The following is a 24,520-nucleotide window of genomic DNA, read 5'->3' on the forward strand; positions in this document are numbered from 1 at the left end:
CTTAATACTCTCAAGGGCCTGAGAGATAGATAATTATTTAACTTTGTATTTATTGTTTACACTCTTATAGGTGCCCCCACATTCTTTCACAAAGATAATATGCTGGCTAATGCAAATCTATTTTAAAGCACAAAATATTAAACTTTATATTTGACATGATATAGAAAAATGTCCTGTTTCAAAAAGGTAAAAATACTTTTGTTATGCTATTTATAAATGATATTTTGGGGAGGTTAGGGTAGGAGGCAGAGATTCAAACACTTAGTGAGTTTCATCTATTTCTGGTTTCCCTTTAACAACATGAATCTGTTCCCCTCCCTGTCCATCACTTCTCAAAAGGGTTATCACTGAATTTTATCCTGATCAAAAGGAAATGCTTGTAATAACAGAAGTGGATACTTCAATCGACTCAGTAAGATTTCTGATATGAAAGAGATATCCCCAAAATAAAAGAAGAAATCAAGAAGTAGCAGCCTCTGTCTTGGTGAGAACTGCTTCTTTTTTCTGTTACCTTAGCGCAAATCCATAAAACATAAATCTTAATGTGAAAGACAAAACTAACATACAGACACACAATAGAAGCCACTCTTCTTTAAGACATGTCTGGAGTGCTTGACTGGAACAATACAGTATTCCAATATAACATTTCAATGCTTGCTTTCTTATCATTTTTCAGTGGGCTGACTTGTAGACATTTGTTGCATAAGAGCTGAAATAGAGTACATCTCTAATCTTTCCTAAGCTGTTAAAGATTCCATGCATTTTACAAGTTGGACACAAACAGCACTGATGCAATTCAGATCCCATTTCCCCCCAAACAGCAATGATCTCTTTGCCAAACAAAATGCAGCATAGCTCAGGGCAATCATTTTCAACTGATTCATTTTGCTAAACTTGAGGCATATAGAGGAAATGCGGTTATGCAAATAAAATGTACCCTCCTGAAGACATTAGGATAAATGGCATAGATCTGGAAAACTCCCTGCCTTGGGATAGCATACAAGACTCTATAGACAATCCATAAATTTGAATCTAGCTTGAAAAATCGTCATGCAAAATGTACCTGCTACATTTTCTTAAAAAATCAGCTTAAATATTATAGCATTGCATAGTTACAAATAAAAGTGTTGGCCCTTTGGAAGATTTTCCCAGCAAATATATAATTAATAATAATAATAATAATAATAATAATATTTCTTTATCATATTTTTATAATAAGCTTTATCAGCTTCGGGAATGTTGAAGGAACCTTTGTTCTTTGTAATAATAAATAATCTTTTAAACCCACATATTCTCATATAGACATACTTTTCTAAATGTCAGATTATTTTAAATAATTTTTCACATACTAGCTCACATAATTTTATATAAATATTAAATGACACTCATTCTTCCATTTTTTACTAAAATGGCAAACAAGTAACCTACAGATAATGCATCCAAAAGTACAGATCAGGTAAGGATGGCGTGTTCTGATGTACAAATATGTTTGAGACCTGAGTACACATTTGTTTACAAATAGATCACATAACTAACACTTGAAAATTTATTTGGCCTGTTTCAATATCAAATTAAAAAATTAAATGAGATTTTTTTCTGATAAAAAAACAGAAATGTACAACAGGTAAGTCAACTAACAATAATGTTTATAACTCAAGTCAATGGTATATAACACCAATAACAGCAGATCTGTCTACAGTGTACATACACACCACACAGGCACATGAAGAGAAGGGGTAATGGGCTCTCTTTTACAATGCAGATGAATTATAATGAGATAAATCAGTAATAGTTATTTTAATTACTATTATATCATTGAAACTGAAGGACTGTATTTGCACTTGTATAGTTTCATAAAGACGATATAAATACTTTTTTGTTATTGCTCTGACCCCATCTTGTCTTCTTTGATGATTGAAACTTAACTATAAGTGTTTCTAGCACTAGTGTGTTGAAAAAGGAAGAGCTTTGTTTTTCTTTCAGTAAAATACTTCATATACATTGCTAAAAACCTCTCAAGATTATCATATGCCATATTACTCTATACCAAAAGTTTTGATAGGAGAGAAGAGAGCATTGCTAAGGGAGACAAGATTTTGGGGGCAATCTGGAAAAGAAGCCATCAACAAAATGAAAAGGCAACCCACTGAATAGAAGAACATATTTACCAATGATCCATCTGATAAGGGGATAATCTCCAAAATATATAAAGAACTTAAACAATTCAACACCAGGGAAAAAAAAAACATCCAAATAAAAAATGGGCAAAAGACTTAAGTAGACACTTCTCCTAAAAGGACATATGGATGATCAAAGACATATTAAAAAATGTTCAACATCACTAATCATAAGAGAAATGCAAATTAAAACCACAATGAGATATTAGCTCACAGGTGTCAGAATGGCTACCATCAATAAATCAACAAGCAAAAAATGCTGGCGAGGATGTGGAGAAAAGGAAGCCCTGGTGCCCTGTTGTTGGGGAAGCAGACTGGTGTAGCCACTGTGAAAAACAATATGGAGTTTTCTCAAAAAAGTAAAAATAGAATTACCTTTACACTCAATGATTTCACTTCTGGGAATACACTCCAAGGATCCCAAAACATCAATTTGAAAGAATATATGCACTTTTATGTTCATAGCAGCATTATTTACAATAGCCAAGATGTGCAAACTGCCCAAGTGCCCATGAGTAGATGAGTGGATACAAAAACGTACATTTAGACATATGTAGCCATAAAAAAAAGAAGGAAATCTTATCTTTGCGACACCATAGATGGACTTGGAGAACATTATGCTAAGTGAAACAGCCCAGTCAGAGAAAGACATATATCGTATAATCTCAAATATATGTGGAATCTAATGAACAAATTAGAAACAAAAACATGGATATGTGGAATAGACTTAGAGTTCTCAGGGGCTAGGGGACTGAATAAAAGGAGGTAAAGAGATCAGCCAAAGAACATATATGCATAACTCATAGGCACAGACAACAGTGTGGTGATGGCCAGAGGTAAAGGAGAGCAGGGGCTGGAAGGAACTTGGCAAGGGGGAATGGGGACATCTTCAATAGTGTAAACAATAAAAATAAAGAAAAAATGAACATAGGTGTTCACTCTTGCTTGCCTGGACAACTGTGTCCTCCACTCACTTCTCAGCACAACAGGTAACACCAAGCTGAGGTTAACTTTAAACCATGGGGCCTTCCTTCTATGCCACCCTAGCAGTGGGCATTGTAACTGTCCACAGGTCAAAGGATTTCCAGATCTGGGCAACTGATGTTCTGAGATAATGCTGGTAAGTTGGCACCCAGCAGAATATCTGGACACATAGGGATAATGTGGTCCCCTTGCCTCCTCTCTATTTTGCAAGCTTTCCTTTTGTCCAGTAAAAACTTTTGTTTAACCTCTTCCATGTGATGTTCAAAATCCATTCTGATCCCCAATATCATTTTAAAATATAAAAACCCAGATTGATAAAAATAAAAGGATAAGATGCACTACACAGTGCTAATAGGAAAGTTGGATGTCTCTTATTACCAGAGAGTATACCAGAACTAGGAATATTACTAGAGGTGAAGACATATTTAATGAAAATAAGGGGGTCAATTAATCAGCAGGTGTTAACTCTGAAGAGACCTTTTAGAATAGGTGGTACACAAGATGAAATTCCCTTCACAGTAAGATTTTCTTTCCATATAATAAATGGTTACAATCAGAGTAAAAGAATTAAAGTTAGTTTGATACTCATGTCATAGAAGTTAAGAAAGCTGGCCCTGAAATAGACTTAGAATTTGACCCTGGACCCACTCTTTACCAGTTATGTTTTATTGGTAGATTGCATAACCCTACTCACCCTCAATTTCTACAAAATTTGTACCACAATAGAGCCAGTGTTTCTATCATTGTTACAGAATGGGGTTGTCCAAAGGTCCCCAGAGCCTGCAGGCTGGGGGATGGGGAAAAGGAAGCAGCTTTCAAGATGCCTTTGCATGCTTGGGGCTGGTGACTAGTGTCTTTGTTGTGCAAATGGCTTTGATACTTCCAAGGCTCAAGAAGATGGGAGGAGTCTTGGAAGTATGGGATGGTACTGAAAGAGCTTACAGAGCCTGCGTGAGGTTCTGTGAATGGTCAGAACTGGGTACCATACCCACTGCATCAGAGGACGCAGTGAGGAATTTAAAAATAAGCGTCAGACATTTTAACTGGGGAACACCATGCAGTTTTGAGAAGTACACACACCATGCGGCTTGGAGAAGGGGGAATTTACAGGGTTCTGGATTAAAAGCTGGTGGGCACCATAACACAGACAAGGTCTCCCCAATCAGAACTGAATGATTGGCAGCTAGCGGTAAAGCTGAAATGTGTCTAGGAAGTAGGGAAACGGTATCTCTTAACTTTTCTAAAACTAGCCTGGTTTGGTAGGGGGAGGCAGAAATATGTGTTTGTGGGTGTTTTAAAGAAAGTAAGACTTAACGGCAGAAATCCGCAAATAATCTAAATCTATATAACTATTAAAAAAACAATTATTTTTCTTTTCATTAAACTCTGGTATTGAGAGTTATAATTCTGGCGGCGGGCAGTCGGGCCCCTAACGAAACAGCCTGTGGGTTCTGTTTCAGTCGGAGAGCCCAGGGGTTCTGTTACAATATCACACCATTTGTATGTACCTGAAAAGAATTGTGTTCCTATATCCAGAGCAATAACAAAAAAATAATTGCAATAAAAATATCAATACTAGTACAGTTAAATATTTAATGTCATTTTTACCAAGTGTCACAGTCATTCAATCTTTTATATCCTAAAATATTGGCATTTGTGCTTCTTCCTTGATGTATTGAAGACCGTTTGCTTTAAATAGAGACCTTTTAGTCAAAATTGAAAATTCAACCTGGCATTTCGTCTTCCTCATTAATCTATTGTTTTAATTCAAATAATTAACTTTGAAGTTCCTTCATCTGTATCCACAGCTTTTCCAGATTAATATATTTACATAGCATTGCCACTAAAGTAGACTCTACTTATACTAAATAAAAGTGCTGCAGTAGATTTCCAGCCTTTTTTCTTACTGTCTTACATAGCTAGTCTTTCGTTTTAATTATGAGAAAAGCTTGTGCAGAATATTTCAAGACATAAATATACTGTAAAATAATCTATGAATAAATAAAATTTCCTCTTTATACCAACTTTATTCCCATACACCCATGTGTATAAAGTGATTTGCATAAAAAAATGAGCCTCCTGGGTTGCTCTGATGACTCCATGAGGTAATGCAGTGAAGTGCTGATTGCAGTCCCTTTTATGGAATAAGGACTTGAAAGTTGTGAATTATAATTATTGTTGTTGATGTGCTTAACTGTACTTTTGGAAGGGAAAGCATCTGATGCTAAAGCAAAATGAGTTATTTTCAAATCAAGTGTAGTGTTCTTGACATAGAGCTAGTGTTGTCAAGTTTTGTTAACACATAGAACTGACAAGCAATCTCCGAAAGTGTATATGAACTCAAAAGATTTGAATTCAAAAGATTCATTCTACCAAGTTGGAAGTAGTGAGAGAATGCTTACACTAAATGAGACTATAAAGAGAACCCCTTGTTTCCATGGCCACGTTCTTCCACACTGCTTTAAAACTGATAGATAACCTGAGGCAGGAAATAGAAGGGAGGAAACTCCAGAGGCACCCCAGGGCTAAAACAAAGCACACTGATATCACACAGAGATCTTGTTCTAATCCACTCTCTGGACAAATGCAGCTTCATGGTGAATAATGGCTGTATCTGTGCAGAAGATGCTACATGACTCCTGCTTCATTATAATGGCATTACAATGAATTAGCATTCCTTCCCTGGTGGCCAATCAAGGAAAATCATGGGAGATTGCATGCACAGTAGCTTAAAATATAACTACTTGTGTTACAGAGTGGGGGTATCCAAAAATCCTCAGAGCCTGCAGGTTGGGGGATGGGGAAAAGGGAACAGCTTTTAAGATGCCTTTGCATGACTCTGGCTAGTAGTTAGTGTCTTTGTTACACAAATGGCTTTGGTTCTTCCAAGGCCCCAAGAAGATGGGAGGGGTTTTGACCATGGAATGGTGCAGAAAGAGCATACAGAACCTGAGCAAGGTTCTGTAAATGGTCAGAACTGTGTACCACACCCACTGTGTCAGAGAACACAGTCAGGGGGTTAAAAATAGGCGGCAGACATTTTAGCAAGAACACCATGCGGCTTTGAGAAGAAAGGATCTCCATGCAGGTTTGAGAAGAGAAGATCTCCATGCGGCTTTGTGAGGAAGAGAGGAAATCCACACAGTTTGCAAGGAGGACAGAGGAGAACTCCATGCTGCTTTGAAAGGGAGCACCATGCATGATCCTGTGCAACATGGCGCATGTTTTCCTGGACTATTATACGGAGGCTGATGACATCGTACCCCAGATCCTGAAGGAGAGAGCTGACAGATAAGGGATGGGGAGCTATTGGGCATGGTATTGGCTTCTAGCCTTTTGGAGAGCAAGGGAAGTGCTGGGTCTTGTGGGAGAACAGGGCTCTGAGCTGAAGTGCTCACTGTCCTTCCCAGGTTGGAATATTATAAATAAAGACCTGTTTTCCTCAACTCTAGTTGTTGGGTTTTACACCCTTTCGCTCTGTAACACTTGTACATGTAAAATAAAACTCTGCCAAAACTAGCCAGGAAATATTTGCCCTATAAAAAAATAGAATCCCTCCAGCCCCTGAGGTCAATCTCCTCCTGGAGTTGGTCTGCTCCCATGTTCTGTGGCATGTACTATTGCTTAATAAATCTGCTCTCTCTCTTTCTGCTATAAACTCTCTGTGTGTTTGGTTTAATTCTTTGCGACCATCAAGAACCTTGTTACCTGTACCCACTTGCATCAAACCCATCCAGCTGGCTATCACTAGGGAGTGATAACCTCTCTTTCCACTTACTAACCTCAGCTAATTTTTATTTTTCTCATATAAATTAAAATTATATATGATGGCCAGAATAAGATCTTTTTCAACAAAGTCATACCAGTGGTAATCTTTAGATTGAACACTTTTTACGCATCTCCAGCCCATGTTTCAGTCTATTAGGATCTATACACACATGCACGTACACCACAGATACATATCCTTAATGTATATTATAGGAACTAAATATATATGGTATAAATCATATTTGGATTTAATGTTTCTCTGCAAAAGTTATTCACTTATTCAAAATGGCAATTAGAACACAAATTATTACTCTCTAAAAATGCTGTGGAGGTGGCAGTGGGAAAGGGGAGAGTCCATTGTCTTTCTAATTAAATTAATTCAATGAAGCTGAAAGAGTGAGTTCTACTGGAAGAGTGGTTGACCATTTGGGTTCATTCCAAACATTAAAATTAAAAAATGACTGTGCACAGAACTCATTACTTGTTGCTATGACACAATCAAACATGTATAATAATAGGAATTGTGTACAATTTCTTATAACAATTTTTCTCCAGTTTAAACCAGCAGTGTCTATTTCTTTCTCTTGCATGTTATCCCCTGCTAATGAAACCATAAACAAAGCTCCTAAATGTACATTATTTGATTAAAATGTAAAAGTAAAATTAAAAAATAAAAATGTAGCTAATATGCTGTTTTCAGTGAGGTAAACAGTAAGCATACCCATTACATAGTTATTGAGTACAAGTTAGATTTTAAAATTCATAGGTTAAAAAAACATTTTGTGCTTGAAACTTTCTTATCAAAACACTTCAAGACTTCCCTGGAAGTAGTCTTTCTATTTTGATTTATCACATTTCTCGGTTTATAATGATATAAACTATACATTCCAGCGAAGTGTATTTTCATATTGTATCTAGATAACTACTTGGTAAGAAGGAATTATATGTGTGCCCAGCAATTTCATGAAGGAAACACAAATTTTGATTGAGTTGTGCTTGAATGTTAGAGATATATTAACCACATGCAATATTTGCTAGAGATGGAAAATGACACCAATCAAGTCAATGGTGATTAAGCAAAAAGTTACAGAAATTAGAAGCATATTCTTGTGCAAAACTATATTGGTCTTTACAATTTATATTTGATTTACTTCAAAAGAACAAACTATTATAAAAAGGCAGCTTTGTTTGAGTGTAATTCACTCATATTATTTAAGTAACAGTATCTTTTACTTACAGTTTTCATTTCATGATGCACAACAGGTGACGTATCAAGCATGATATGGACAGAGAAGTATAAAGCCTCAGTAATAAAGTTTTTAAAAATTTTCTATTTTTAACTTTTTCCTTAGAAATTGACATAAACACCTTGACACTTAGAAAATGGCTGGCATCCATATTCCATTTTAAGTATTAAGTAAATGTGTATATATTATGCATTTTGGTGTAGAAGTCATATCTGTTTATGTCATTTATCCAATGAAAAATAGAATCATAGGATTTTAGAAATAGAAGCGAACTTGCCATCCCTTTATAATATCTATATCTATATATCTATATCATCTATCTATATCTATTCATGAGGAAAATGAAGCCAATCCTCTGGTATCTCCATATTTCCCTATCCCAAGCATTGAAATGCCCTGACCAAGGTGGTATAACTAATAAAAGCATCCAAAACCAAGTTCCAGGTTTACTGCCCCACAATTTAGATCTCTTTTCCCTCTATCTTCTTATTACTTTGGAAAAATACAAACTTTCTTAAAAGTATGAAATGAGGAAAATCCTGCTATCTTTGTTTTGAGTCCATGAGGAACTCACACAAAAATCTGCCAGATGTGTAATCTCACTATTTAGAATACCATGCCCTATAATTTTCTGACAAAATGGCAAGAGTTAAAATGAAAATAACTAAAGTAATTATCAATGATGTCATCGTAAAACTAATTTTTCCAAATTGTAGATGATAGGTATAAATAAAGATACAGATGATATAGAGAAAGATATGATCTCTGATTTTATAGTTTACCCCTTAAAAGAAGGAATATATAGTTGCATTAAGGATAGTTTAATAAAACTTCAGGTCAGACTGGGAGCATCAGGTTAAGAAGTGAACCTGATAACCTAGAGTTCCTTGGAACAACCATGGCACATTCATTTTGCTGTGACAGAGGGAATAATCCTTAATTCACAAACTGGATCCCAAGTTTAGAGAAACTGGAAAGGCTCGATGGTAAATAGACTCTTAAGATGACCCCACCCCCACTCCCCAGACTGTGCTTGCCTTTTAGTTTTATGTGATTTCCTCCCCTTGAGTGTGGGTGGGACTTGTTACTTGCTTCTAACCAAAAAAATCTGACAAAGGTGATGAAAGTTATACTTACATGTACATGGGGTTTTATTACATAAGATTCTAGTGACTATCTTTTGAGGCTCATTCCCTTTTTCTCCCTTGCTGGCTTTGCAAAGTTATTAGCCATGTTGGGAGGTCCACATGACAAGGAAACATGGTAGCCTTTAGGAACTGAGGGTAATCTCAGCTGACAGCCAGCCAGACACAGAAGAGTTCAGTCCTATAATTTCAAGGAATGGGATTGAGGGAGTTTGTAAGCTTATGCTTCCCTAGTCAAGTCTCAGCTGACATTGTAACTCTGACTACTTGATTATAGTCTTGTGAGACCAAAAACGGAGGACCTGGATATGCTAGGCCTGAGCTCCTGACCCAAAGAAATTGTGAAATAAATGCATGACTTGTAAAATGTTTTGTTTTTAATATTATTATGCATCAATATATGACTAATGCAGCTCAAAAGGCAAAAGACCTATGTTCAAAATCTTGGCCCCAATATTTTCTAACTTTGTGATTTTATTCAAATTCTTATAATTAGTAATATACATTATTCTGAGAAATAAATAATGTTTGCAAGAAAAGGCATGTAGTTACTCAATAAATAATACCTTTCATCCTACTGCCACTGGGAGTTCATATAGACTAAAGCATAATAAAGGGATTATTAATTCTATTTTATTAAATTAGGAACTATAACCACAATATTTTAAAATATAGTATCATATTTTGTATAATGGAGAAAAAAGAAGTACAGAATATATCTAAAACCCAACAGGAAAAAAAAAAAAAAAGAAAAGACCATACATATGCAAAACAGAATATAAAAGGGGACAGGCAACAGTTTATTTACAGTTATCTCTCAGAATTTGTCATGAAGTAAAAGGCCATTTCTTTTTGGCAAAAATGAGTGAACAAGATAACAAGTAAGGGAAGTCATATTACTGGTGTCAGAATGTTTATCAACATTTGCTTACTGCATCAGCTGAGTTAACTAGCAAAATATAAAACTCTAAGTGAATTACAATGTATCCAAATAAGGCATATGAAAATGATAAAGTTAACATTCTCAGAATACTGGGAGATTTTATTATTTTTAGACCATTAAGTTGATGTTGTTGAAATATAGAGAAAGACTACCAAACTTTAAAAAAAATACAATGTTTATATAAAGGCAGTTAAAATGAGTCAGATTTCCCTCCTACCCCCATAACCACCCACCATTGAAAACAGTATAGACTCTACCTAATCAGGCAGTTTCTGTTTATAAAAATATCTCACTGATTGAAATTATAGAAACAGAAATAATTGAAGATACCCTTACAAAATGTGTATGAGAACTAATTAAAAAAAAAAAAAAAAAGCTAAGAAGTTTTTGAATAGGCTCAACTTCTTAACCTGTGACTCCTTAGAATCAATTAGAAACCTTGAATTGTGGCCTTTTCTTAAAAGTCTATAACACTATATCAAATCTCTACCAAGATAATGATGACAAATTTTTTTTTACCAAAACTATACTCAAGAGTATAAATTGCTTTCTTTAGTGATATTTCAACGTAGGAGTTTTGATTCTTAAATATGTAATTTAAGTGATTAGACTAAGCTTGTATTTTTTTAATTATGTTTTATTGATTATGCTATTACAGTTGTCCCAATTTTTCCCCCTCTGTCCCCTCCACCCAGCACCTTCCATTTCCTCAGGCAATCCCCACACCATTGTTCAATCTATGGGTCATGTGTAGGTTCTTTGGCTACTCCATTTCCTACACTGTATTTTACATCTCCATGACTATTCTGTACCTATTTGTACCTCTTAATCACCTCAGCTCTTCACCCATTCCCCTACACCCCCCTCCCATCTGGCAAACAATAGAACACTCTCCATATTGCTGACTGTGTCTCTGTTTTTCATGTTTGCTTAGTTTGTTTTTAGATTCATTTGTTGATAGATATATAGTTATTGCCATTTTATTGTTCATAGTTATCTTCTTTTTTTAAAATAAGTCCCTTTAATATGTCATATAATTATGGTTTGGTGATGATGAACTCCTTTAGCTTTGCTTTTGTCTGGGAAGGTCTTTATTTGCCCTTTGATTCTCAATGATAGGTTTTCTGGGTAGAGCAATCTCAACCATGGGACCTGCTTTTCATGGCTTTGACTATTTCTTGCCAATCCCTTCCAGCCTGCAAAGTTTCTTTTGAGAAGTCAGCTGACAGTCTTATGGAAACTCCCCTGTAGGTAATTAACTGTTTTTCTCTTGCTGCTTTTAAGATTCTCCCTTTGTCTTGAAACTTTGGCATTTTAATTATGATCTGTCTTGGAGTGGGCCTCTTTGTATTCATCTTGTTTGGGACTCTCTGTGTTTCTTGACCTCCATGTCTATTTCCTTTACCAAGTTAAGGAAGTTTTCTTTCATTATTATTATTTTTTTTTTTGTCAAATACATTTCTAATTTTTAATGTTTCTCTTCTCGTCTAGTACCACTAGGATGTTAATGTTGAAATGCTTGAAGCTGTTTTAGAGCCTGCTTACACTATCCTTGTTTGTTTAGATTCTCTTTTCTTCTCTTGTTCTGATTGTTTTATTTTTTTCTTCCTTATGTTCCAAATCATTGATTCTTGGTTTCATTCACTCTACTATTGTTCCCCTATAAATTGTTCCTTATTTCAATTAGTGTGTCCTTCATCTTTGACTGGATATTTTTTATGCTGTTGAGGTTCTCACTAAGCTCCTTGAGTATCCTTATAATCAGTGTTTTGAATTCTGTATCTGATAGATTGTTTATCTCCGTTTTGTTTAGTTCTTTTTCTGGAGTTTTGATCTGCCCTTTTATTTGGACTGTGTTTCTTTGTCTCCTCATTTTAGCAGCCTCCCTGTGTTTGTTTATATATATTAGGTAGAGCTGCTATGACTAATTTTCTGGATATCATGACCTAATATAGTAGGTATCCTGTAGGATCCAGCAGCACAGCCTCCCCTATCACCCAAGCTGGGTAGTCAATGTGTGCCTTTTGTGTGGGCTGAATACACCCTCCTCTTGTAGTTGAGCCTTGGTTGAGGTTGGCAGATCAATGGGAGGGATTTAGCCAGGCCAGTCAGTTGTAAGGATTGACTATGACCACTTATCACTAACCTCTGCTTTTTGTGGAGGATCAGCTGTGAAGGGACAGTGTGATGTTGCTCCAATATGGTCTGTATCTATCCACTGAATGTGCAGACCCTTGTATTTCCTGGGTTGTGCCCCTCACCGCTGTTTTGCTTGGGAATACCCTGCCTGAGCTAGAAAGCAACCTGAGATACCTGCTACATGTGCTGAACTTAGATATTCCCAGGCAAAGCCAAGCTATAAATCTAGGCTGGCTGCTGCTAGTGCCCTGGCTGGGGCCACTTAGCAAGAGGTTTCTACCTGGGGACTCACTGAGGACTTGTGAAACATGAGCCAAGACTAGGCATTCTTATGGAAAAGCCACTGTCAACAGCTATAAGTTGGTTGGGAAGGAGCCTCAGGGGATCCCCGGGGCAGGGTAAACCATGTTAGCCAGGTTGATGGAGTCTCAGATATGGCACCTGCTTGCTGGCTCTGTGTCTCTGTATGGAGAGGTTTCACAAAAGGGACAATGATCTCTGCCTGCCTATCTGTCTAGGAGAAAGGTCTCCCCAGCTCTCACCTTAATTCCAGACACTTCACTTCCTCCTATAAGCTACTGGAGCCTTTCAAGCTGCTACCCTGGTGGTGCTGGAGCTCTGAGGGAGTGGTTCTGAGTAAGTCTTGGTGTGGGTTCTTTAAGAAGGACTGTGTGGAATTCCAGAAATTTCTTTCACCTACTCAGTCCCCACTCTTTTTTTTTTGCAGCCAGAAGTTATGGGAACTTATATTCTAGGCACTGGAACCCAGGGCTGGAAGGTCTGGTGTGAGACTGGGGTTCCTTACCCCTGAGAAAGCCCTCCTGAATTTTTATCCACCACACATGGATATGGGACTATCCTGTTTTGTGTTTCCATCCCTCCTACCGGTATGGAAGGATGTGGGTTCTTTAATTCAGTAGTTGTCAAACTTTCATATAACTTGGTTTCTGACATTTCTGAGTGATAGTTGTTCTGTAATTTAACTAATTTTGAGGCAAGCCATATTTACCTATGCAGCCATTTCGACTAGAAATCCCTAAGTTTTCCTATACTAAGTGTTTTAAAGAATTCAATTCAATACATTTATAACTATGTTGATTAAATTGAAATAGTTACTTAACCATCTAGGAAAAACACCTGTTTAATATGTTTATCTACCTCTTCAGAAGTCTGAAGAACTTATATCAAATTTATAAATGTAATTTAAAATGTTTATAGGAGTTCAATAATTTAAAATTGCATATAGAGTTAACAGTTAGAGGAATCAAATTTGTTATACTTATGAATTAATAACATGTTAATAAAAATAAATGAAGGTTTTTTCTCTTTTTAACTAGTTTTCTAATATTTATTATAGAAATAATATGAGTTATGTTTAATTTACAGTAAAATATGTTTTTTTATTTTTAATATGCCATTTAATAAATCTTGCTTAAAACCCAAGCAACTTTTCATGCATAGACAGCCTATGTGTTGAAGAACAAATAAGCAAAGGCACGTCATTTAATGAAAGGCCAACCAGAAGTACTATATTAAATATAAAAGAAAGTACATAACAAAAAGAAATAGAAGCACTTAAATCCCAAGCAACTTTTTATGCATAGACAGCCCACATGTTAAAGAATAAATAAGCAGAAGCACCTTATTTAAATAAAGGCCAACAGGCAATGTTATATAAAAGAAAGGGTATAGCAAAAATAAATAGGCAGAGGGAGTAGAACTGGATGAAAAAAGGTGAAGGGATTTGCCAAAGAACATATATGCATAATCCATGGACACAGACAATAGTCTGGTGATGGCCAGAGGGAGGGGGATGGGTGGGAGAAAGTGGGAAAAGGGGGAAAGTGGGGACCTCTGTGATAGTGTAAAAAATAAAAATAAAGTTAAAAAAGAAATAGGGACTAAATTAATAGTAGCAACAAAATAATGAACATATCTTCCAACAACTTCATTTATTTTTCTATATTTTCTGAGTTTCTGGTTGAATTAAAGGGAATTTATATTCTAGGAAGCAAGGGTAGGTCATATGCATAGTCTTCTCCCATTTCTAAGTTCATATTTAATTTGCAATTCTCTGTAGAACAACTTATATAATTACAATGTGGTTTTCTCAGTACCTCTGCAAGAAATATGAGTGGTCATAATTCTAAAGTTAAATCTGTTTTCTCACCTCTAAAACCATTCCAAGAAACAAATGCCATAAACAATAAGGCAAGGTTCTTTAATGAGAAATAGGACTAAAGTATAAAACTTGCAAATCTTACTATTATACTAACTGTCAATTAAGAATACATGATAGAAGAAAGCTCCTCGTGGCCTCCATCACCGGCCACTCGACCACCTCACTCACTGGGCCGCAGCCACCCTAGGGCTTTGAATAGGTCAGGGATCACTCTCAACAGACTTGGCCAGTGGAGGAAAGCTTGGAGAAAAGATCACCCATTTGGTTTTGTGGCTGTCCCAACAAAAAATATCAAAGACAGATGAACCTCATGAATTGGGAGTGCATCATTCCAGAAAAGAAAGGGACCCCTTGGGAAGGACGCTTGTTTAAACTATGCATATTTTTCAAAGACAACTATCCATCATCACCTCTGAAATGCAAATTTGAACTCCATTATTTCACCTGAAGGTGTAGCCTTCAGGCACTCTATGCCTGTCCATTCTCAAGGAAAACAAGGACTGGAGGCCAGCCATCACGATTAAGCAGCTCTTATTAGGAATACAGGGACTTCTAAATGAACCAAATATCCAAGATCCAGCTCAAGCAGAGGCCTACACAATTTATTGCCAAAAGAGTGAATTATGAGAAAGGGGTTCGAGCACAAGCAAAGAAGTTTGCACCCTCATAAACAGCGACCTGCAACAACATCAAAAGGAAGGGATTGGCTTGACAAGAACTTGCTTACATTTGCCGACCTGTCATTGCTCTATACAATTACTAGTCACCTAGGGGAGGCAGGCGGGTGCCACTTTCCATTTCCACCACTGGTACACAGTTCTCCACTTCAAATTGCCCAGTATTTCATACATGATCTCTTCCTTCAGCCTTTTGTAATTTTGATTGTTACATAAAACTTGCCTTTATTTTAATATTGATATATTTCATCTGATGTAAAATTATACACTCTTTATACATCTAGGAATCATGGGTGCAGGCATGCTTGCCACTGTCAGAGCAACACAGAGCCTCCGGCTGGCTGTATGATAAAGAAGTCAGTCTGCACCCTGCCTTCCTGCCTCTGTCTTCCCTCTACAGAACCCAGGTTGTGTTGCTATGAGCCTCAGATCCAAAGTCAGCCTCTTGTTTCCACATGACTTCCTTTGTGTTTATGTGGAGTTTTATCTGTGTTGCTTTTTAGAGTAAATAAACTGTTTATATATTTTTAAAAAGGATACATGCCAGAAGAATAATTTATTTCAATAAGTAGTTTTCCCCCTGAAGCTGTCAGTTAATTGGGGAACATATTTTACATATTAAATAATGCAGTGTTTGCTTTTTTGGCATAAAAACGGACATGTATTCAGATAGCAAAGTCTTTCTTTTTTTCCCATCACAATGTCTTATAATAGAAAAGTAAATGATCTTCACTTTGATTAATAAAGAGCCACAAATGCACTCAAATGTTTAAATTTTTCTAAAAAGAGTACTTCCTTAAGTGCTTTTCTCTATATTACATTAAATAACATAGAGTTAAAAATAAAACAAAACTGTAACAGGTATAGAAAAATAGGCTCATCATATAAGAAGCTGATCTAGCTAAGTAAATTTAATTTAATATTCTTTATAACTACTAACAAAATAAACTTTCTTAGTCATAGCCCTTGTCCACAGTATAGACAATTTTCATTTTAAAAATTAAATAAACCAAACTAAATTAAATAAGTTTCTTTCATCATTTTTAAAAGTTTATTTTATCTGCTTAGTCTCTATCGTGAAAGTCAGTAAGAAACACTTTATATATTAAAGAAGCTATGTTAAACCCCATTAACAGTGCATTTCCATAATCTGTGTTATTCTGGTACCCTCAAGTTGTTCATTTTGAATTTATCCACTATTAACCAAAGGCCCACTCGAAAGTGATTGCCCAATTTTTATATTCAGCTTACAAGTATTAAAAATAAGATTAAAAGTTGTATAAGTTAAACTAAAAGAACAAAAAAACTATAATTTTGTACTTGTAACTTTTAGTCACCTTATATTATTACCCCCAAGATAATAATAGCTATTTCTAAATAGAAAAGCTGCCTTCAATTAAAGAAACAATACAAAACAAAAACTCTCAGATTAATAAATACCAGAGTAAAAAAATAAGTTTTTAATTTAAAATTGCTCTGTGTCACAAACTGATAAATTCATCAGTATTTATCAGAATTCTTGCCCAGTATTATGATTGAGATTGTAGACACCTTAGTTAAAAAGAACAAATAGGACCTGAACAAACATTTCTCCAAAGAAGGTCTGTAAGCATATGAAAGAATGCTCAACATCACTAGCAATCAGAAAGATGCAAATGAAAACCACAATGAGATATTACTTCAGACCTGTCAGAATGGCCATCATTAACAAATAAACAAACAACAAGTGCTGGCGAGGATGTGGAGAAATGGGAACCTTACTGCACTGTTGGTGGGGATGCAGACTGGTGCAGCCACTATGGAAAAGAGTATGGAATTTCCTCAAAAAACTAAAAGTGGAACTGCCGTTTGATCCAGCAATTCCATTACTAGGATTATATCTGAAGAATCCTGAAACATCAGTTCAAAAGAACCTATGCACCTCTATGTTCATAGCAGCACTATTTACAATGGCCAAGTGCTAGAAACAGCCTAAGTGCCCATCTGTAGATGAGTGGATCAAAAAAAACTGGTACATTTACACAGTGGAATACTATGCAGCAGAAAGAAAGAAGGAACTCCTATCATTTGCGACAGCATGGATGGAACTGGAGAGTATTATGCTTAGTGAAATAAGCCAGGCAATGAAAGAAAAATACCATATGATCTCACCTAATACAGGAAACTAATGAACAACACAAATAAATGAGCAAAACTGAACCAGAGGCATTTAAACACAGAGCAGACTAACAGTGAACAGGGGGGAGGGGGATAGGGGCAAGGGGGGTTATGTAGGGGAAGGGTCTAGTTAAGGAACATGTATAAATGACTCATGGACATGGACAATGAAGTGGGGATTGATAGTGGGAGAAGGGGTGGGCTGGGTGGGTGGGAGCAATGGAGGGAAAATGGGACAACTCTAATAGAAAAACAACAAATAAAAAAAAATTAAAAAAAAAAAAAAAAAAAAAACACCTACAAAACTCCTTTGCCAAAACAAAACATTTTGAAAGGTGGTATAGTTTATGGATCGTCAAAGAAGAACTTAAAATAATGCTAGATACAGGTATCATTATAAACAAAAGACATGCATTTGGAAGGAGAATAAATTTGGAAGAGTAAAATGATCAACACCCTGAGACAAAAGGTATAGAAGGAAGATGTTGGGGCCACAAGTTTGAATTAATGTGGGGCTGGCTTTGCAGTGAGTCACTCGAGAAGTTCTTAGTCAACCTGAGCATCCTATGGAGACACTGACAGAGAAGTCAGCTGAAGTGGTTAGACTGGGACTTGAATTTTCTTGCAGGTATCTTTGTGTATCACCCCAGATTTGGGACTTTCATAAACTAAGACCTAAAGCTTTCCAACCCTTTTCTTCGTATTTATGTCAAATGTGCCATGAAGATGTTAGCTTTAAAGAATAGAGCTGATAATTTATGGCTTGATCTTTTAAAGCTAATTAACCTAGCTTTTTGAAATTAAATAGTTTTTATAATGCTAGATTTACCGAGATTATAAAATTTAGTTATCAAAGAGCTATTCTATATTGCTGAAACAGCTGTTTTGGTCACACCTTAGCTTGGTAAATTACATATGGTTCCTAAATTCTATTTTGCTGTATATAAAACTTATATATGGGATACATGTGGGATCATACTTATCAGTAAAACCAATGTAAACTGTTTTGATCTTCATTGCTTCAGTATTATTTTTATGACCATCATTTGATTACTTATTGTAGTCATATGCATAAATGTGTTTTATGACAAAATTTCAGTAAGTCATATCCATCATCAATTTATTAAGGTTAAAACACATAATACACTTCCTTTTTCAAATTTACCTAAAATGTGTTCATTAAAAATTTTATATAAATGTAAATGATTATGAACTTAGTTATCAAAATATATATGTTCATTTTCTCTGAATTTTTTATTATATTTGGAAAATTAACCACATAGTATTACCATTGTAATATAGTCATGCCCATGGACTGAAGACTAGTTCAAACACACTTGAACTTGTCTTTTCTTTGTTTATTAATATGAATCTGTTATCATTCACATACCTGTCACAGCAAATTGCTGCAAAGGTTTCTTATGGTATATTCACAATTTCTGCATTGATATCATTGAGACCAATGAAAAACAGCTCAAGGACCAGCACATCCTTTTATACGCACTGAATAGACTTGCCTCAGCTACATCAGAGCACAGAGCAAGACAGAGACAAAAGGAAGAGAAAATTTGGGTTCTCCTTAAAAGGAAATATGAAATTCCATCAGCTAGCATATCATTATATTCCCTAAAGTTTAGTCACTATTAGTGTGCTTCATATAAGTTAACATTCAAAAAGAAAAGAAAAGAAAAGAAAAATAAGGGACAGGTAGAGGTTGTTGTAAGGTAAAATATAACAGCTGCAGTCTCAATTTAGCAACTGTCAGGAAACCTCATTTTGTTAATCATAGATGCCTTCTCCCACCACTCATTCCATCTTCTCTTTATCTTCTGTGAGCACCTCTGCTAAATGGTTCTTTCTTTTTCCTTGTACAATGACACAAACATCCATTCATGTATGATCTGTGTCCTTGGTGGACTTGTCTTTAATGGCTTGCCACAATTTTGCATTGCTCAGACTTTGGGGAAAGGGAGAAAGAGCATCTTAAGTAAATTTCCTAGGTTTATATCTGGTCCTTTTGCCTCACTTGTCCTTACTGTCTTTGCGTGAGGTCATCATCAAGACCAATTATCCCCACCCAGTACAGAACATACCTGCACTGGTGAAAGATTTAATAGCACGAGAAGTTCACAAATGGCCAGGGGACTAGCTGAGCTTCTAATTCATCTATAACATGACTAAGTTTCCTGATGAAAGCATTCACCCTCTGGTCATAAAAATTCAAATTCCATTCATCCTGAGGTCCCAGAGTAGGGAGTAAAAATATGCTGACCTCTAATTTAAAACATATGTCACCTACTATAATAAAACAATACAATCTCATGATAAATCATCTCCTAGCTAACCCTGATCTGAGAATTCAGTGGCATATCCCACCATCCTGGCAAGCTAGCTACTTCTGGGGAATGCAACCTGGTGGTAACACCATTGAAAAATTCCATGAATGTGTGGGCTCTCAGCTATGTTCATTTGACTTAACATAAATCCCCTTGTTGGAAATAAGGTGGTATTGCCACAATAAAATGGTCAAGGCAATGGAAAAGGCATATTCTGCACATATGAATGGTGCTTCAGGTAGAAACACTGCAGGCAGGCAATGCACAGTTTATGCTGAACAATGTGTGTCTTTTCCATGATAAAAGAGTGTCTGTGTCACTGTACAGCCAGCTGGTTTCCCTGGGGAATAATGCCACATTAGTTCTCAGATTTGGCCTCTGTTGCTGCCAAGTTGAGCATTTAATAATGGAGGTAGCCAGGCCAGCCTTAGTGGGATCACCTTTTGGAACCTATGTATTAATCATCCATCTAACTATAGTCACTTTGTATATAGAGTCATTTCTTTATTCTAATTAAAATCAGAAAATCACCTCTCATTCTGCATTCTTCACTGCCATTCTTGATCTACAGAGAAGAGTATGCAGAACTCTTCAAGGAAGCTGCATGCTCCCTTTACTAATATATTTATGAAACCCTGTTGCACCGTGTGTTCTCTGGGAACCCTCAGAGGGTGTGGGTAAATGGTGGCTTATCGGGTTACACATAAAAATCAACCCATTTCGCTTTTTCATCATCCCGAGCCTTTACAATCCTTCTTTAAAGTACTGTTTCTGAAATTTACTGTGCATATTGATCTTAGAGGAATCTTGTTAAAATGATAAATTCTGATACAGCCAACATATTTAGTATTTGCAGTAGATCTATTCTAGTTGATGCTGATATTGCTTGCCTGTATATCCCACCTTTAAGTAAATAAGCTTTAACATAATTATTCTCAAGGTATGATTCCCCAGGCAGACTATCAGTTTCATGTGGGAATTTTTAAAAAATCATTACTTGTGCCTCTACTCCAGACTACCAAATACACACCTGGAAGTTAAGGGGTAGGAATCTGTGTTTTAACAAAACAAACATGTGATGTGACACTTGCTAATGTTTGTATGCTGAAAAAGTTTAGCTATTTTCATTTCATTGAGTGTAAGCAACCATTGAGACCTGGCTTTAATTAAAGAATCTAGCAGACTATTTCACAGCACTTCTCAGTGTGATGGCCAACACACTATACCTTGAATCCAGGGTGAATATACTCAAGTAAAAGAAGTCAGCCAAAGAAAATTTTGTATTTCATTTTCCATGGTCTAACCTCTCTAGAATTCCCTCCCGTATTGCTCTCTAGTCAATGTTCTACACCTATTTTGGTATATAGTCTATCTTGTTTTGAAGTTAGTCTTATTTTTGTATTGGAGTCATCGAGAACTAACATTTCTTATGGGAGTAGAGGCAATGAGGGGATGGTAGGTGTGGGTACTAAGAATTTTTTATCTATTTATGAGGATACAGTCCATATATAGTCTATGTACAGCTATTAAGCAGAGGAAAGATGATCCGCTGGGATTTAGAGAAAGAGGGAGGCTTTCGCGTCACTGACCAAAGAGGTTCATGGGATTTAGAGGTTCAATACTCTCAACCTGCTTTTCATTTCCCCATGTCTTATGTCTCAACATCTCTCTCCATTCCCATTCAGTGTTATTGCGTTGGCTTAAGAGAGCAGGAAGTTTGAGAATTGAGGCAGCCCTGCATCTCTGGAACACAATTACAAAAAGATGTAGGGCTCCTTCAAAGCTTCCATAGGGACCTTTTGGTTTTCCACATTTATTTTTATTGCATTTTATAGCTGTAAATTTCACATTTTCCCAATATATATTTCCTAGAGTTGCCTGGAAGAACCAAATATAATTATTATTACTGCTATTGCCATAACGATTAAGTGCTTCAGCCATTTGCTTCCCAAAATTCTACACCTGCACTTCATCTCATGCTATAAATGGCATTAGCCATTTGCTATTTGTGTCCCTCAACCTCCAGGAAGATTATCCCTGACTTCTTAAATATATACATGAGCCAATCCAAGAATCTCATCTCAAGATTCTTTTTACTTGGGAACAATTCAAGTACCAATTCCTGTATTAGTCGGTATAGTGACAAGAAAAATAAGTCACCCTCAAATGAGGCTAATCTAATATAAATTTAGTAAAGAAGTACTTGGCAAAAGTATGGATGAAGTATAGGGAAACTATAAGGGGTAATTCCATACAGAGTAAAAACAATAGATTTACAAGGAAAAGGTCACCAGAAAAAAAAAAAAAAAAAAAAAAAAAAAAAAAAAAAAAAAAAAAAAAAAAAAACAACTCAGATTCCAAAAGAAAATGAAAGAGCCACATTTAGAGAGGAATAAGCCAGGTAGGGGAGAAACTATAAGAAGTAGTTAAGAAAATGCATGCATCTCACTTACTCTTTCTTCTCCCTTGTGTTTACATTGACCGTTGGTGGAAGCCAACAGTAAGCCAGAGGGCTCAGGAGCCTTCTCATGTAATCCATATAGCTCTGCACAGGTGGGGATTTCATGTAAAAGGCAAATGGTCTATATCTGTGGAGTGATTTACCTCATATCAAGGTCCTTCTCCTGAATATATCTTGTTGAGAAAATCTAAGAACAGTGAATTATGGTGCATAGATTCAGGTGGAAATAAGAGAAATGTAAAAAATAAAATTTTAGTGAGTGGCTTAGGGCAGTAAAGAACATATGATATTAAGCATAACAGTTGTGGCATTTGACATTATTTACTTGTAGCTTCCTTCATATGTCCATGTAGAATCAGCTCTTAGTTCTTAATTTGGATTACGGAGTTCATTTCCATCTCCTGATAATCCAGTATCAGAACTGCAAACAACTTTTTAAACCTACCTTTAAAAAACATATTTATTAATTTCTATCCAGACAATATTTATTGTGAGCAAAGAAACAAACAAAAAAAATTTGTACAAATGAGCTCAATTCTATTGACAGCTCCTATAGCATTACATAGTCATACAGCATTTTGCTCCATCATGACATATACAAAGTCTGTCTGCAAAAAAGTCTAGCCATTGTTAATATAATGAAAACAATTTGTATGATGTGGATGTAACCTGGTAGTCAAGGAGAGTGGACTGGAATGTGCATGCATGAACAATGACAACTTTAATGTACTAGTCAATAGGGGCGGTAAGATGCTGTTGAGTCAGCATGCGTACTATGTGGCTGTTGTATTCAAAGTGACTGAGTAAATAGAGCAACAAATCTGCATCAGATTTTGTGTTGAGCTTGAACATTCCTCCACAGAAATTCTTTGGATGATTCAGAAGGCCTCAGCTGTGGGCAACTGGTAATTGGCAGTTTCATCTCAACAATGCTCCTGGTTGTACATTATGTCTCATACAGAGATTTTTAGTGAAACATCAAATCACCCAGGTGACTGAGCCCCCCCACAGCCCAGATTTGGCACCCTGAAACTTCTGAATTTTCCCAACACTAAAGTCACCTTTGAAACAGAAGAGATTTAAGTCCATTGAAAAGACCTTCAATGGGGGCATCTGAAGGTGACTGGAAGAACTGTGTGAGGTCCCAAGGTGCCTACTTTGAAGGGGACTGAGACATCATTGTCCTATGTATGATGTTTCTTGTACCTTTAATAAGTGTCTCTGTTTTCATATTACATGAACAAACCATATTACCTTTTGGACAGACCTCAATTATTAAATACTTCATTAGGCTCTTTTATAGGACTATATAATATTCCAACAGTGCTGCTATCCATTCTAAAAAATTTTGTAGAGAATTTATATGCTACCACTAAAATAGCTTTTTTGTTCTCCAGTGAATGTCATTGAGTATCCTTATTTTCCTGACTGTTAGACCTACTCCTGAATAGGGCAATGTATTCAGAACTCTATAGGCTTACTCACCTAGGGAATACGCTAGGTATAACATACTTTGAACCAAATTAGTTTGGCTGGCAACATATGATATATAATTCAACCTAGGAAAGTCTTTCTCTTGGCTGTAGCCAAATTCTTCTAAAACTTATCATGTGGCCCAGTAAAGTTTTCTTGCTTTTAAGGCTGATGAAAAATGACATTAATATAATGAAACATATGCCTATTATGTGACATGGTTGTGTTAGTAATTAAAGAATTTTTACTTCAAAAATGAACAAAAAAGAATAGCTCATATTTCCTCTTCCACAGCCTGCCTTTAAACATATTGCAGTCAAGTTTTCATCCCTCTGTGCTACCAAGAAAGCTCTTGTCTAGGTTACTAATGCCCTCCATGTTGCTAACCTCAGTGCTCAGTTTTCAGTCTTCAACTTGCTTTATTTATCAGCAACATTTCAGTCAGTGAATCACTTCCTTTTCCATACACCTCTTTTCACTCCCCTTTCAGAACACCATACACTTCTGTACTGCTTCTACATCATTGTTTGTTCAGTCTTGAGTTCTCTAGCTCAGTCATCCCTGCCTCCATGACTTTCTTCTCTGCATCTTGTTTTCTTTTTGATTGCCCCATTCTATCCCACCTATACTCTTGACACATGACTCCCAAATTTAAATCTCCAGTCCAGACCTCTTTCCTGGACTGAAACACAGATTCCAACTGCCTCTTCCACAACTTCACTCATTTGTCTTACAAGTAAATCAAATTGAGATCCAATCAAAATGCCCTCTGGATCTCTTTATGTATTTCTATACTTATGAAGAATAGAAGCCTTGCTCACATCAGTTAAA

General features: G+C 36.0%; 1 protein-coding gene and 1 pseudogene across 11 annotated transcripts in view; one reads left to right on the forward strand and one right to left on the reverse strand.

The window, feature by feature from the left end:
* The window catches only part of PCDH15 (protocadherin related 15), a 686,961-nt gene that overhangs the window by 488,496 nt on the left and 173,945 nt on the right, over positions 1-24,520 (reverse strand). The window lies entirely within an intron of this gene.
* Positions 14,696-15,255, forward strand: LOC150010082 (SUMO-conjugating enzyme UBC9 pseudogene; annotated as a pseudogene).

This window comes from Furipterus horrens, unplaced genomic scaffold (assembly GCF_987537825.1).
Source record: "Furipterus horrens unplaced genomic scaffold, mFurHor1.1.pri manual_scaffold_5, whole genome shotgun sequence".
NCBI lineage: Eukaryota > Metazoa > Chordata > Mammalia > Chiroptera > Furipteridae > Furipterus > Furipterus horrens.